Genomic DNA, 15,011 nt, shown 5'->3' on the forward strand with positions numbered 1-15,011 from the left:
CTATTTTATTATTAGTTGCAGTAGTAGTAGTATTAAATGTGTTTATAATTCAACATTAATTGTGTAGCTAAAACTAGTACGGAGTTGTACAGTTTTAAAATAATGCAAGTCTGGGTCAGCAAAAGTTTAGGATGTGCCCAAGCCCAGACCAGATAATGTTCCTGGGACTATATAATATGCTTACACACAGATAACAGCTCTGTTTTAAGACTTAACTGATATTAGTTCTTTGTATAACCCATATTAAAACAATAAAATCCCTGAGTCAACAATGGTGTATGGTGTTCATAGGTTAAGATTTGTTGATGTTCCTGGGACTATATAATATGGGTAGCTAAGCTAATAGAAATGTGCTACTGCTGTAACAGAGATGTGGGATGCAGTACAGTGTACAAAGCTTACTCAAAGACTTAAAAAAGTAATTAATAAAGTTTTGCATTTTATTGCTTTATATGTATTTGTAACTTAAAAACTACTATTCTTTAAATACCTTTAAAGAATGAAGAAAACCAATCAGGTTTACTGGCTGGGCAGGTTTCTTAATATGGTATAATCATTTGTCTATCAATAAAAAAACACTGGCTTCAGGCACTCTTATACTTCACACACTGGAAACTGCACAAACCACAATCACACATCCACATAGATTCCAAGACCAGAAAGGTGGTGATTTCAAACACAGCAAACCAAGTGCAAAGAGACTGAACAGGAGAAACCTCTCAGGAGGGTAATCAGTCAGCCCGAGGAACACCACATGGACCAAATTGCCCAAAGAGGACAGAATAAAGACAAATGATTAATGAACAGTAATTATATGCCAACCCAAAACTTGCATGTAATTAACTAACTATGCCACAGTCACAGTCAGTACCCATAATCATAAAAAGACAATTCTTTAAAAAAAATCTAAAAACTTAGCAGCCTTCCTTAAAAGACAAAATAAAACACCAGACAAATCAATTTTACAGACAGTAAGAATATTCACAATAACCAAATGACAAATAACCAAACAAAGAAAACAAAAATAAAAAAATAAAGACAACTTGAACACAAAATATCAGTATAGGCAAACCAGCAGTGACTTTATGGAAGTCCAAATCTAAAAAAGCACCTTTAAGCTTTAATCACCAGTAATGGAAAGGACCAACTTGCTCAGGTTATGACGTTCTCCTAGCCTGAGTTAGTAGGCACCCAAGTTTCATGCCCAGAGTCACTGAAAGAGTCTAATAATGTCATTGATCATCAGAACAGAGAGCAGAGTTTAACATTGTCCTTTCTTTGTTTTTGTCTTCTTTTATCTTTACTTCACCTCATCCAGTTGATGGCTCAGAGAAGGCAAAGATAAAATGCAAAAAAAAAAGAAGACAAAGTGAACGAAGACAAAGAAGAAAAAGAAAAACAAACTAGTCAAGAATAAAAAACAAAAGACAAAGAAGAAAAAGAAAAGAAGCCAAGAAAAAGAAGAAAGACAACGATAAACTAACAAATATATAAATAAAGATGACAAAAAAGAAGAAAGACAAAGATAAAAAAAAAAAAGAAAATGGGGGAAAAGGTGGGAGTGTAGTTTTTTAGTAGCTGACTACTTTGAGCTAGGATGGTGAATGATTGAACTACAGACTAGTAAAGAACTCGCTAGACATTCGTTCTTCCTGGTTCTTTTTTTTAACTTCTTTATTTTCCTTTTGGACAGTTTTTCTTGTTTTTCTTGGGGAATGTTTTAATAAAATCACCACTCTGTTGGAACTTACCTGGAGGTGTCGTGTCTTTCTTCATGTACATTACCTTCAGCCACACTAACCAGAAAAAAAAAAAAACAGATCTCACTATGTGTTCATACATGTGGTCCATAAGGTCTCCAGTACTGATTTTAGGGACTGAAAAGCTTGAAGGAAAGAGCTTTTTTGTTGTAAATAACAGAATGGCTGAAAAACCCATTGAAGGAGCTAAGGGTGCTGATCTATATCTATTAACTAAGAGAACAGGGAGTCAGACAGCTTTGTTTGGTGGGACGTAGTTTTGAACTACATGCTGAATTTAAATGATATTGTCTGTTAATGTATTTAAAGCATCATATGTTCATTATTTGAGTTGTTTTACTGGAAGACGGATGGAAAAACACACTAAGATTGATGCTGTACTGAAATCAGCTTCTCTTCCAAATTGATCTGTTCCACCTTAAGTGATGCATTTATTTCATGCTGGTGCTATTGGGAAGATATTCACCCCCAATGCAGTTTAGCATTACTGAATTAGGAGAAAGCACTTATGTTGGTTAATAAAGCTAATTAGCAATGGGGTGGGGGTGAATACTTTTGACTGTAACTGCTGCACCATTTAAGGTGGAACAAACAAATTAGACTGAGAAGTCAGATTAAGCCTTGTCTTTCACAAATAAACCCTCAATGACTGTCAGAATGGTGAAGAAGCAGTTCAGGGAGACATATGGGGCTAAAAAGATGACAGTTTTTTAGATTCTAATTCAGAACCGTATCCCCAATCTGGACTATGCATGCGCAGTAAAGGAATGTCATTTCTGACTTTCAGAACATGCTAATTCATGATGCCGTAAACAAACACTGTTGCACCAATGAGGCTGAAGTTATTCTCCAGCTTCTTACTGGAATCTTCTAATCCACCTTAAATGTTGCAGAACCTACAGGAGGCAGAGTGGAACTGCAGTGCTATTTTAAGTGACACTTTAGCGAGTCCACAGGCTTGCAGCAATCTTCCTTGAATAGAACTAATGTTATCCAGCACATTGGTTTCAACAAGAATAGGACGCCCTCATTCCATCCTTTTTTTTTTTACTGATTTAAGAGTTCGGTGAAAACATTTTAGAGCACCCTGAGATTCGGGGTGGTATGCACTGGACATGTGATGGTTAATCCCCAAGAATTTCAGAACTTCAGTAAAATTTGATCCCAGATCTGTCTGGGTGTATTTTGGTAACCCAAAAGTAGAAGGATTTGATCAGTGGCCAGGGCAGCAGCCCTACACAATCAACTATAAGACGTTCAAATGGCATTCCTAATGCTGGGAGTGGATAAAGTGGTGCGGATGGAATAACCTGATTGGGTTTTCACATAAAAAATTGGGAGTCCATGTTCTCATTAGTACACCATCTTGGCAAAAAAAATATTGGCATGCTGGGGCATTAGTTAGTCTACAGTTATCAAGAGATAGATCCCTACTTTGTTCCTCCATCAAAGCCTCTTTATTAAATTTCAGTTATGATGTGGAATCATTTTCTGCATCTTCTGACTAACTTTAAACCAAATAGTGTTTACCTATTATTGAGTAACTGTTACAACCCCACTTATCAAACCATTTCTCAAAATACTAGTCTAGGTCTTGGAGAGATAAGAAACAAACCAGCACAACAGATTTAATGCTCAAATGAAAATGTTGTATTATAGGTAAACATAAGCTAGCACAGTCAACATCATATAGCGTCAGTACAACAAGTACATAATAACACAGAAAAGAGTAGACTAAAATAGCTCCACATACATCATACTAAGTCAAAGCTAGTGCTCGCCAGCCATTACATCCGGGAACATACAGATTTACGAGAAGTACAATACTGAATCTTGTCTAAATAGCAAGAAAAAAAATCCAAAGTATCCTGAACAGCATAAATCACAACCGCATGTAATTACATGATAAGAAAACACAGCGGCTGACTGAATAAAAGTCAATGCCCCCATTTTAATGACAAAGCCCAGACAACGCAACCAACCAGCATACACCTTTAGATCAGCTGCTTCCAATCAGTCGATTCACCTGGAGAGAGAGAGGGAAACAAAGAAACAACAAGACAAACAGGCCACCAGATGGCAGCACTAACAGTATCAAATATGCAATACTGGATCACAGGATCACATAAGTCTTGAACGTAACAGTATTACGGTTTAATAGTGGACAGACGAGAATCTGGGCAGTCGATTGTAATGGGCACTGTAAATGCTATAAAATGGAGTGTGGTGAAGTGGACTCACCATGAACAGCGGATGAGGTTGGTGAAAGCCTTATTAATAATCTTTGTAGCCACTCCTGAATCATCGAGGGCTGTGGACAGAAGAGAATCTGGGCAGGCGACTGTAATGGGCACTGTATGTGCTATTAAATGGAGTGTGCTAACGTAGACTCACCAAGATCTGTAGATGAGGTTACTGATCACCACATTAATGAAGTTTGTATCCACTTCTGAATCACTGAGGGCTGTAGACAGTAGAGAATCTGGACAGGCGATTGTATTGGGCACAATGAGCGGTATAAGAGATCATAAAGCGGCTCAAAAGAGAATTTGGGCAGCCAATTGTAAAGGGCACTTTATAAGGTACATCAAGGAGTATGATTAAGTGGACTCACCAAGAACAAGTGGATGAGGATTGTGAAAGCCTCATTTATGAAGTTCGTAGCCACTGCCTATCATAGAGGACTGTGGACAGAAGAGAATCTGGGCAGGCGATTGTAATGGGGGACTGTAAGTGCTATAAAATGGATAATAGTTAAAATAGATAAAATGGATTATAGTGTAAATTATTTATTTATAGTGTAAATTATTTATTTATCCAAATTTTTGTAACTGAGTGTCCTGCTATCCCTTTCTGCTGCTACACTGTGAATTTCCCCACTGCGGGACTAATAAAGGACTATCTTATCTTATCTTATCTTATAATAAGATAATTAATAAAGTTCGTAGCAACTCCCGAATTATCTAAGGCTGTAGACACAAGATGATCTGGGCAGGTAATTGTTTTGGGAACTGTAAGCTGTATAACAGGGAGTGTTATGAAGTGGACTCACCAAGAACTGTGGATGAGGTTGGTGAAATCATAGAGGGCTGTGGGCAGAAGAGAATCTGGGCAGGCGATTGTATTGGGCACAATGAGCGGTATAACAGGGAGTGTGCTAGCATAGAGGACAGAGGAAAATCCGGGCAGGCGATTGTAATAGGCACTGTAAATGCTATAAAAGGGAGTGTGATGAAGTGAACTCACCAAGAACTGTGGATGAAGCGGTTTAGCATTCCCAAATTTTCTAAGCGTGTGGACATAAGAGAATCTTGGCACCTTAAGAGGTACAACAAAGAGTGTGATGAAGTGGACTCACCAAGAACTGTAGATGAGGTTGGTGAAAGCCTCATTAATAAATTTTGTAGCCACTCAAAGTCAAAGTCAGCAAAGTCAAAAATGCAATATGTACAGGACATACACAGGATTGAAACTGCATTACTCTCAGACCCATGGTGCAACAATAAACATTTAAATAAACATCGAATATTAAATAACACAAAGCATGGACATTTTAGTTCACAAATTTGTAGGAATGTATGAGCATAGGTGTTTGTATAAATAAGTAGAGGTCCCTGACATTGACGTCAGAGGTAAAGTGGCATATGCAGCCATGCACTTAAAGTGTATGAAAAGTATATTTAAAGACCAGCAGATTAAAAGAAATCTGGGTATGGTTAGTGCAAATATAAACAGTATTTATCCACAGTTTTCATCCACAGTTTATATCCGGAATCATCAAGGGCTGTGGACAGAAGAAAATCTGAGCAGGCGATTGTAATGGGCACTGTCAGCAGTATAAAAGGGAGTGTAATAAACTGGACTCCCCAAGAACTGTGGATAAAGCAGTTTAGCAACTCCCAGATGATTTGAGGCAGTGGACAGAGGAGAATCTGGGCAGTCGATTGTAATGGGCTATAAAATGGAGTGTGGTGAAGTGGACTCACCATTAACAGTGGATGAGGTTGGTGAAAGCCACATTATTGAAGTTTGTAGCCACTCCCGAATCATAAAGGGCTGTGGACAAAAGAGAATTTGGACAGCCAGTTGTAAAGGGCACTTTAAGAGGTACAACAAGGAGTGTGATGAAGAGGACTCACCAAGAACTGTGTAGGAGGTTGGTGAAAGCCTTATTAAAGAACTTTGTAGCCACTCCTGAATCATCGAGGGCTGTGGACAGAAGAACATCTGGGCAGGCGATTGTAATGGGGGATTGTAAGTGCTATAAAGTCAAGTCAAATTTATTTGTATAGCGCTTTTTACAACTGTTGTCGTCACAAAGCAGCTTTACATAATTAGTACTTAATAAAGGACAGAGACAGAAAAGAAAGAAGAAATAACATGAAGGGTCAAAGACCCCCGTGAGCAAGCCAACGGCGACAGTGGCAAGGAAAAACTCCCTCAGAGCTGGAGGAAGAAACCTTGGGAGGAACCAAGACTCACAAGGGGGACCCATCCTCCTCTGGCCAGACTATTTAAACATGAATGGTAAAAATTACCAAAGCAGATACAACAGAAAGTTGATAGTGGTGATATTAATAGTGTCAGACAGACACAAGTCCATCTAGGTTTCAGCACGGCCACCAAACAGGCAGCAGCGGCAGGCGGGTGAGCCATGGGTGGTGGCGGGTTGGGGGGACCCGCTGGCCGGACTGGTAGGTGGCAGCTGGTTAGACGCAGGTAGAGGGGACCTCAGCGGGCAATCTTCCAGCAGGTCGGGCTGGGTGGCCATTTACTCGAAGAAGGTAAAAAGAGAAAAGTTAGTTCTAAGAGGAATTTTATGGAGGGCAGAGAATGTTGAGAATCAGCATCTGGGTATGTCTGACGATTCCGGCAGGTCTGGTTATCACAGCATAATTAAAAGGAGAGAGCCAGAAGGTAACACGGACACGGGCGCACCCTGAGAACACCAGCATCTATCTGCTCCACCGTCAACAAACCTGAGTGATCGCGTGTAAGCAGCGAGACGACAGCTCCAGCATCTCAGTGTACTACAATTCCCAGGGTCCGCGAACCCCTGGACCTGCAGCCCTTATCTAAGAAACATTAATTACCAAAAGCTAAACTAAACATATACGTTTTCAGCTTAGATTTAAAGATTGAGACTGTGCCTGAGTCCCGAACATTATCTGGAACGTTATTCCAGAGCTGGGGGGCTTTATAAGAAAAGGCTCTTTTTGGGAACGAGTAAGAGGCCAGCACCCTGAGATCTAAGTAGTCTTGATGGTTCGTAATATACAATAAGATCCTGCAGGTACTCAGGAGCGAGGCTATGTAGGGCCTTATATGTTAATAGAAGAATGTTGTATTCGATACGGAATTTAACTGGGAGCCAATGAAGTGCTGATAGAACTGGACTGACAAGGTCAAATTTTCTAGTTTTAGTAAGGACCCTGGCTGCAGCATTTTGCACCAGCTGAAGTTTATTGAGGTTCCTGCTGGAACAACCTGACAGTAGTGCGTTACAATAATCTAGCCTTGAGGTAACAAAAGCATGTACTAGCTTTTCTGCGTCTTGTAGTGATAAGGAGTTTCTTAGTTTGGAGATGTTCCTAAGCTGCATAAAGGCTGTTCTACTAATATTAGCTATATGTTGCTCAAATGATAAATCTGAGTCGAATGTGACGCCAAGATTTTTTGCTGATAAACCAGGAATGATGGAAGAATCAGCCAAGTCTAACATTAAGTCTGATAGTTTATTTCTAGAGTCTTTTGGACCTAAAAGGAGAACTTCGGTTTTGTCACTGTTGAGGAGAAGGAAGTTATGTGACATCCAGAGTTTTATATCCTTTACACAGTCCTCCATTTTCTGTAATCTAAATTTATCATCAGGTTTGACTGATATATAGAGCTGTGTGTCATCTGCATAGAAATGGAAATTAACGCCATGTCTGCTTATAACTGAGCCCAGTGGTAACATGTATAATGTAAATAATAGTGGTCCTAAAATTGAGCCTTGCGGAACTCCATATCTTACTTCTGCGTAGTTTGAAGATAAATCTTTTATCTTTACGAATTGATAGCGTCCCGTTAGATATGATTGGAACCATGATAGGGCTGTCCCTGTGATTCCAACCATTTTCTCTAATCTTTCTAGTAATATAGTATGATCTATTGTATCAAAGGCTGCACTAAGGTCTAGTAGGACTGATAAAGATACGTAGCCTTGATCAGAGGCAAGAAGGAGATCATTCGTAATCTTCACTAGGGCTGTCTCTGTGCTGTGATTGGGTCTAAATCCAGACTGGAATTTCTCATACATGTAATTTTTACTCAGGTATAAGCAGAGTTGTTGGGCCACAGCTGTTTCTTAGATACGAATGTTAAGTTTGAGATGGGTCTATAATTAGATAATACGCTAGGATCAAGATTTGGTTTCTTGATTAAAGGTTTTATAACTGCTATTTTAAGGGTTTGGGTTACATGTCCAAGGCTAAGGGATGAATTTACAATTGTTAAAAGAGGTCTGATTATAATTGGGAGAATTTCTTTTAGCAATTTAGAGGGAATCGGGTCGAGTGTACATGTTGTTATTAGCTGAGGATATAATTTTTTTCTAGTTGTGGAAGTGGGTAGAAGGCTTCCAGCCTTTGTTCTACAACTAAGTTATGTTCTAAAGCAACTACATCAGGTGACGGCCATGTTTGATTTAATAAGCAGGGTTGGATTTGTTGTCTAATATTTTCTATTTTATTATTAAAATAGTCCATAAAAATGTGACTGGTTAAAGATGTTGGGATCTGGGGTTGAGTATCTGCCTGGCTTTTAGTAAGTTTAGAGATCTCATTAAAAAGAATTCTGGGATTGTTTTTGTTTTTCTCAATCAGCGAGGCCAAATACACTGAGCGAGCTTTAATGAGAGTCTTTCTATATTGACTAAGGCTGTCCTTCCACGCAGAGTGGAACACCTCTAGTTTGGTCGCCCGCCATTTACGCTCTAGTTTCCGCACTGTTTGTTTTAAGGTACGAGTTTGATCACTGTACCACGGTGTGAGCCTTTTTTGCCTCATCATTTTATTTTTAAACGGCGCTACTTTGTCTAATGTTGATCTTAGGGTATTTTCTAGATCATTTGTTAATTTAACGAGCTCTGTTTGGTCTGACGGAGTGTAAGCTAAGGAGATTTTTAGTAAACTGTACAGCTGTCATTGGTGTTATTGTGCGCTTTAGACAGTGTTGGGGAGAAGAATTAACATTTTGCCTTAGCTGTAGCTCAAAGGAGATTAGATAATGATCCGATATTACTGAGCTTTGAGGTAGAATATTTAGCTGATCAATGCTAACACCCAGGGTCAGGACTAAATCTAGGGTATGATTACAGTAATGTGTGGGTCCAGTTACGTTTTGTATGATGCCAACAGAATCTAAAATTGATACAAACGCCTTTGTTAATGGATCGTCTGCTTTTTCAAAGTGAATATTAAAATCTCCTACTATTATAACTTTGTTGCTGCACACTGCCGAGTCTGCAGCAAAATTACTAAATTCTTTTAAAAATTCAGAGTAGGGCCCTGAAGGCCTATAAATATTAATCAGTGAGAAAACATTTTTATTTGTGGCCGGATTTGATATGTTAATGTAGATAAGCTCAAAAGAAGTGAAGGTGTTACAGTGTTTTTGAATAATCTCTAGTGTATTCTGATAGATTATACATACTCCACCTCCTCTGCCTGATAATCTAGGGCTATGTACATATTTATAGCCTGTGGGGGTGGCTTCATTTAGAGCTATATATTGATCAGGTCTAACCCAGGTTTCGGTTAGGCAGAAAACATCTAGTTTCTGATCACATATCATTTCATTTACGATCACTGCTTTTGAGGATAGTGATCTAATGTTAAGTAGACCAAGCTTTAGGTCTGAGGTGCTGCTGTTATCGTTGAAATGAGAGATTTTAACACTGATTAAATTATTAAAACGAGCTGATCTAGATGTTCTATGTTTGTGTTTAATTCGGGGCACAGACACAGTCTCAATACAGTGAAACCTGGGTGACGCCTCAAAGCAGCTCGCAGACGGTCAGTTTAGCCTGTCTGTCTGCGGCCTGGTCCCGGCTCTGGATTGTCAGCAGCCTTTACACTCCTCTGCCGACTAACTAGCAGACTATGAGCAATGCTGCACGAAAGTAAGGCAGCACCCTCCCGCGTGGGGTGGACACCATCCCTACCTAAAAAACCAGGCTTGCCCTCAAACTTTAACCAATTATCTATGAAGCCCACATGATTTTCGGAACACCACTTGGACATCCAGCGGTTCAGCGCTGTGAGTTGGCGGTTTAGCGCCGCGCCTCATTGGGATGGGACCAGAGCAAATTACGGCATCGGACATCGTCTGGGCCAGTTTAACCACCTGCCGCAGACGAATATCATTGGCCCCTACATGAATCACTATCCTCGAATATCTCCTGTTTGCTAGCCGCTTAAGGTTGCCGCTAATGTCCGGCGCTCTGGCTCCCGGTAAACAGCTAACAGTCACTGCTGGAGCCCCTAAAGGACTAGCTATCTTCACGTGTCGAACAATAGAGTCTCCTATTACCAGAGTACTTTGAACAGGCTCCTCAGCGGGTGTTTCGCTGAGCGGGGCAAACCTGTTTGACATGCGAATGGGGGGGGGGGGGGCGTGGTGTTCCGGTGGGCTAAATTTGGCCTTTGCGCTAGCATTAGCCTTAGCTTTCCGGCTATGCTGCCGAGACGTCACCCATTCGCCCCGCTGTGAGGGCTCTAACGCTGGAGTGAGGGGGGTGCTAGCTCTCCCTGAGGCAACGGGGGCTGCTACCAGTGACTCTTGCTCTCTATCCTTCAGTAACCCCATGATGCACACCTCTAACTGGTCCACCTTTTCCACCAGAGAGCTAACTAACTCACATTTAGTGCAAACACTATCATTATCACTAGCGGTGGGAAAAGGGTCTAGACTAAACATACCACACTTCTCACACTCAAAAAGTCCAGCAACAGCCATAATAAAATACAAACTTACCGCTTTCAGCTGATTTAGGCACCGAAATAAAGGTTGTTGTGGGGTACTCTGCTTTTTGTTTTGTCTTTTTGATAGACCTGTGGACTGTAAACATAATCTAAAAGCAGTTACGACGAAAAGCGGTAGAAAGTGATAGAAAGCAGAAAGAACAAGCTAAACACGGAGACAGTGATTCCTCCAAGGACCGGGTCTGGAGTAAGGATTTCCCACAAGCGTTAGCCTTCCCAAACGGAAGCCATTCCCATAAAATGGAGTGTGGTGAAGTGGACTCACCATGAACAGCGGATGAGGGTGGTGAAAGCCTCATTAATGAAGTTCGTAGCCACTTCCATATCATAGAGGACTGTGGACAGAAGAGAATCTGGGCAGGCAATTGTAATAGGCACTGTAAGCGGTTTAACAGGGAGTGTGATAAACTGGACTCCCCATGAACTGTAGATGAACTGTGGCATAAAGCAACATTATGTGAAGTTTATAACTTAAAAAGAATAACACTTAAATGGTGCTAAAATGGAGATAAAGGTCAGTCTGGCGCAGTATGTGAATGCATACAAGATGTTTAGAGCTAATGGACAGTTCAATGACTTTGAAAGGAATTAGGTTATTATTTTTTAACTTTACATAAAATAATACTAATAATACTTCTTACATTAAAGAGTTCTGGTTATTAAGGTAAGTTCTAGAAACTGACTATTTCACTTGTCTTATTCTTTAGTCTTTATATAGGTCATATAAGCAGAGAACCTGTAGAGAGGAGAATTATCACTTGAAGTGTCTGACAAACCTGGAAGACATTCTCAAGTCTGATTTTCACACCAAAAAATGCACTGATTTCCTCAACACAGAACAGTACCAGATGTTTCAGCACGGCAGACATATTTTAAAAAGCTCCTTTTATAAGACGCCTCCAGCATCAGAGCACCAACCAGTCAGCACTCACTCACAGTAATGCTAGCCTCTATTGCCCAAAACCTGCTTTCTGTAGAAAATGTTATCTTTGCTTTTTTTAGTGAAATACATCATTCTACTTTCCAGAATTAAAGGAAGATCCTGGTGGTTAGACACCCCCGGACATTGAGGATCTGCTTGCAGGCTCACTCTGGCACTTTGCAGTCATTTTTTGAGACAACAGGGTAAATAGGAAGTGGCTAGACTCTCCATAAACCAGCTCTGATATAAGCCTCTTTTATACAACACATCTTGACACTTGGCAAAGTATTATCTGCTAAATCTGTCTTCTCTATAAAGAGCTATTAATATATCCATGATTACAAAGGGGGTTAATACTGGACAGTGTAAAAAACATACAATAGATACAATAGTTTATTAGAGCAACACAACAGAAATGGTTCAGAAGATAAGTGTAAGAAGTCAATTCAGTCTTATGTTCCAGACAACACAGATGAATGATGAAAATCAACTCATCAGCGCCACCTACAGGCGGAACAGCAGCGCTTAAGATGGACTGGATCATTCAAATAAGAAGCTGAGGAAAGCTGAGGGAAGGCTAATTTGAACAGTGCTAATAAATAAGGTCATTTTTCTTCCTCTAATGGATTATTGTTGTTGTTTATTATTATTCACAGACAACAATCTGTTTTCCGGTGTGCTTAATCAGCCTGCCATCCATATCCCACCTTTACAGAGTTTCCGATTCGGCTCATCTCAGCGTAAATCGTGAAAAGGAAAACAGAGAACTTCCAGAAACATGTTAGTCTATGTTGGGATGAAGGTTTGGTAATGTAGGAGCACCTCACCTTAAATGTAGTCTGAAGAGAAATGGCTGAAACAGCAGCAGTGTTTGTAGAGGTGTTGGAGGAGCTTTAGTGAGTCGTGGCTGTTTAGTAAAGCTGGTCGCGTGCTGTGCTGCTGGAAAGCAGGTGACATCACAATCTGAGCAGAATGATGAAGTTCTAGAGCTTGAACTCTCACAGCCTCTCTTTATGATCACGTGGAAGTTCATGAGGACAGTAAACCACCACCAAACACCTATCAATAATAGACTAATGAAGTAGATTAGAATTATTATCACCAATAATCTTTCTATCATATTTAAACACATATTTAAAAACATCATTTCACTTTATGAAAACATTTATTTATTTAACGGTGTTTCAGCTGCTTGTTTAACTGCTTCTGGTCTTCACTATAAATACAGAACAACATAGAAGAAGCAATCTTTTCCCAGGATCAAAGCGGAGGGACAAAATATAAATGATAAACTGTGTAATATGTTTATATAAACTTTTTTCTTTTTAAATACATTTTTATTTTTCTGAACTTAAACAATATTTAATTGTAAATATTATATAAACATTCTACATACTACATTATATTTAGTAAGCACTACATAATTAAATTATGTTCCACCAAATGAATCACAACACAAAATATGATGGTACACAACTTAAAATCCTAAAATTACTAAAACGATTAGTGTGTCAAACTCCTAGTTAGGATCATTTTAGCCAATAAATGAAAAATGTAACCCTAAATTTAAACAAGTAATTCACAAAACAAGAAAAACACCAAATTTCTTTATTAAAATTATTAAACACAACAGGCTGCCATTTCAAAGGCATTAACAATTGTTTTCAGAGCTAGAAATATATTTTATAATTAAATATTTCAGAGCACAACAGACATGAAAACATGAAAACCATTATCTGCAGAGAAACACAAAAGAGCACTTGCCTTCCCCAGAAAATCATTTATACCTACACAGCTGCCTTGAAACAAAATCAATATATAATATAACACAACCTCCTCGTTTCTACTCTCACTGTCCACTAGATCAGCTCCACTGACCATATAGGAGCACTTTGTAGTTCTATAATTCCAGACTGTATCCAGCTGCTTCACTGCATACATAATGAGACAGCTATCCACCTGGGGGAGCCAGAGGGAAGACTAGATAGCAACTAGGGTGGAGTCAAAAGCAGATATGGGGTTTTGCAGGGAGCTGGGTTCGAACCTACGTTGCTGGTGTGAAAGGGCAGAGAGAAATCCCCTGGACCAAAATTAAAACAAATGAAAGGACTTAGAATTATAAGGGTTGTTGTGAAATGAGAGAAATAACTAAACCAAAAAACAGCAGTAAGATGTCCTTAAAATAAAATAAAAGGACTGTAAAAATACGATGTTTACAAAGGGAGAGAGAAAGAGGGGAATGCCTCATGGCAACCAGCGAGAGAAATCTGAGAGCCACTAGCGGCTCTAAAAGACATAAAGCGATAGAGCCTCTTGTGTGCAAAGAGGAACTGCAGAGTGACTTAGACAACTCTCGGAGAACACCAATACCGGCGTGGTCTAGCTTTCACATGGTAAAACTCAAGGATTTGATCAAGGATTGCCACCAGCTGCCGTCAATCAGGCTGATCATTAGGAGGCACGGAGCACGATCTCCCTCTGGGGTGAAGCAAAACTTGTTCTTGCACTGTTCCCATTTTCTATAAAGTCAAACTGAAAAGTCTGCACACCCCTTTCACCTTCTCCATGTTTCTTTATGTTACAGACTTATTCTACAATAGATTGAGTTCATTTTTGGCCTCATTTTTATTTTCTTGGACCCCATGGCCCCATGGGACCTTATGTAGGGAGGTGTTGGCAATCCTCAATCATGCTCAATCAACTGAAAATTTAAACAAAATGCACCTCGTCTCACTTTTGGGTGTCAAATCAAATGGTGTGCACACTTGTGTACATATAAACTGTTTACAACTGCCGTTGTCACAAAGCAGCTTTACAGGAACCAGTAATAAAACCAACTGCATTTTAAATGGTTGCAAACTGTTTCTATTAGGACACTGTTATCAAGGTGTGCTAATGTGTCTAATAGAGAGAACAGTGGGTGAACACCTCTGCAGCCCTTCTGTGTCTAAACCAATTGTACCAGCAGAACACACACTAACACACCACCACTGTGCCGGGGACACTCTGTGCCTTGTGGTGGTGTTAGTGTGTGTTCTGTTAGTACAATTGGATCAGACACAATGGTGAAAAAAAAATGTCTGGTCAGTGTACATGTATAGAACATTTATGCACATGTGCATTCAAGCTGGTTGCTTGGTTCAGTATTTCAACTCATAATTTTTCAGTCTCAGCAGGCATAGTTTCACTCACAACAATATCCCCCTCAACTTAAAGATGCTGCTGGGGCTGAAGGAGACTCCACCAGTGATGAGAAGAGTAACAGGAGTGTCGGTGATGCTGGCTCCTCTTCCTGCTGCAAAA

Source organism: Salminus brasiliensis, chromosome 10 (assembly GCF_030463535.1).
Source record: "Salminus brasiliensis chromosome 10, fSalBra1.hap2, whole genome shotgun sequence".
Lineage (NCBI taxonomy): Eukaryota > Metazoa > Chordata > Actinopteri > Characiformes > Bryconidae > Salminus > Salminus brasiliensis.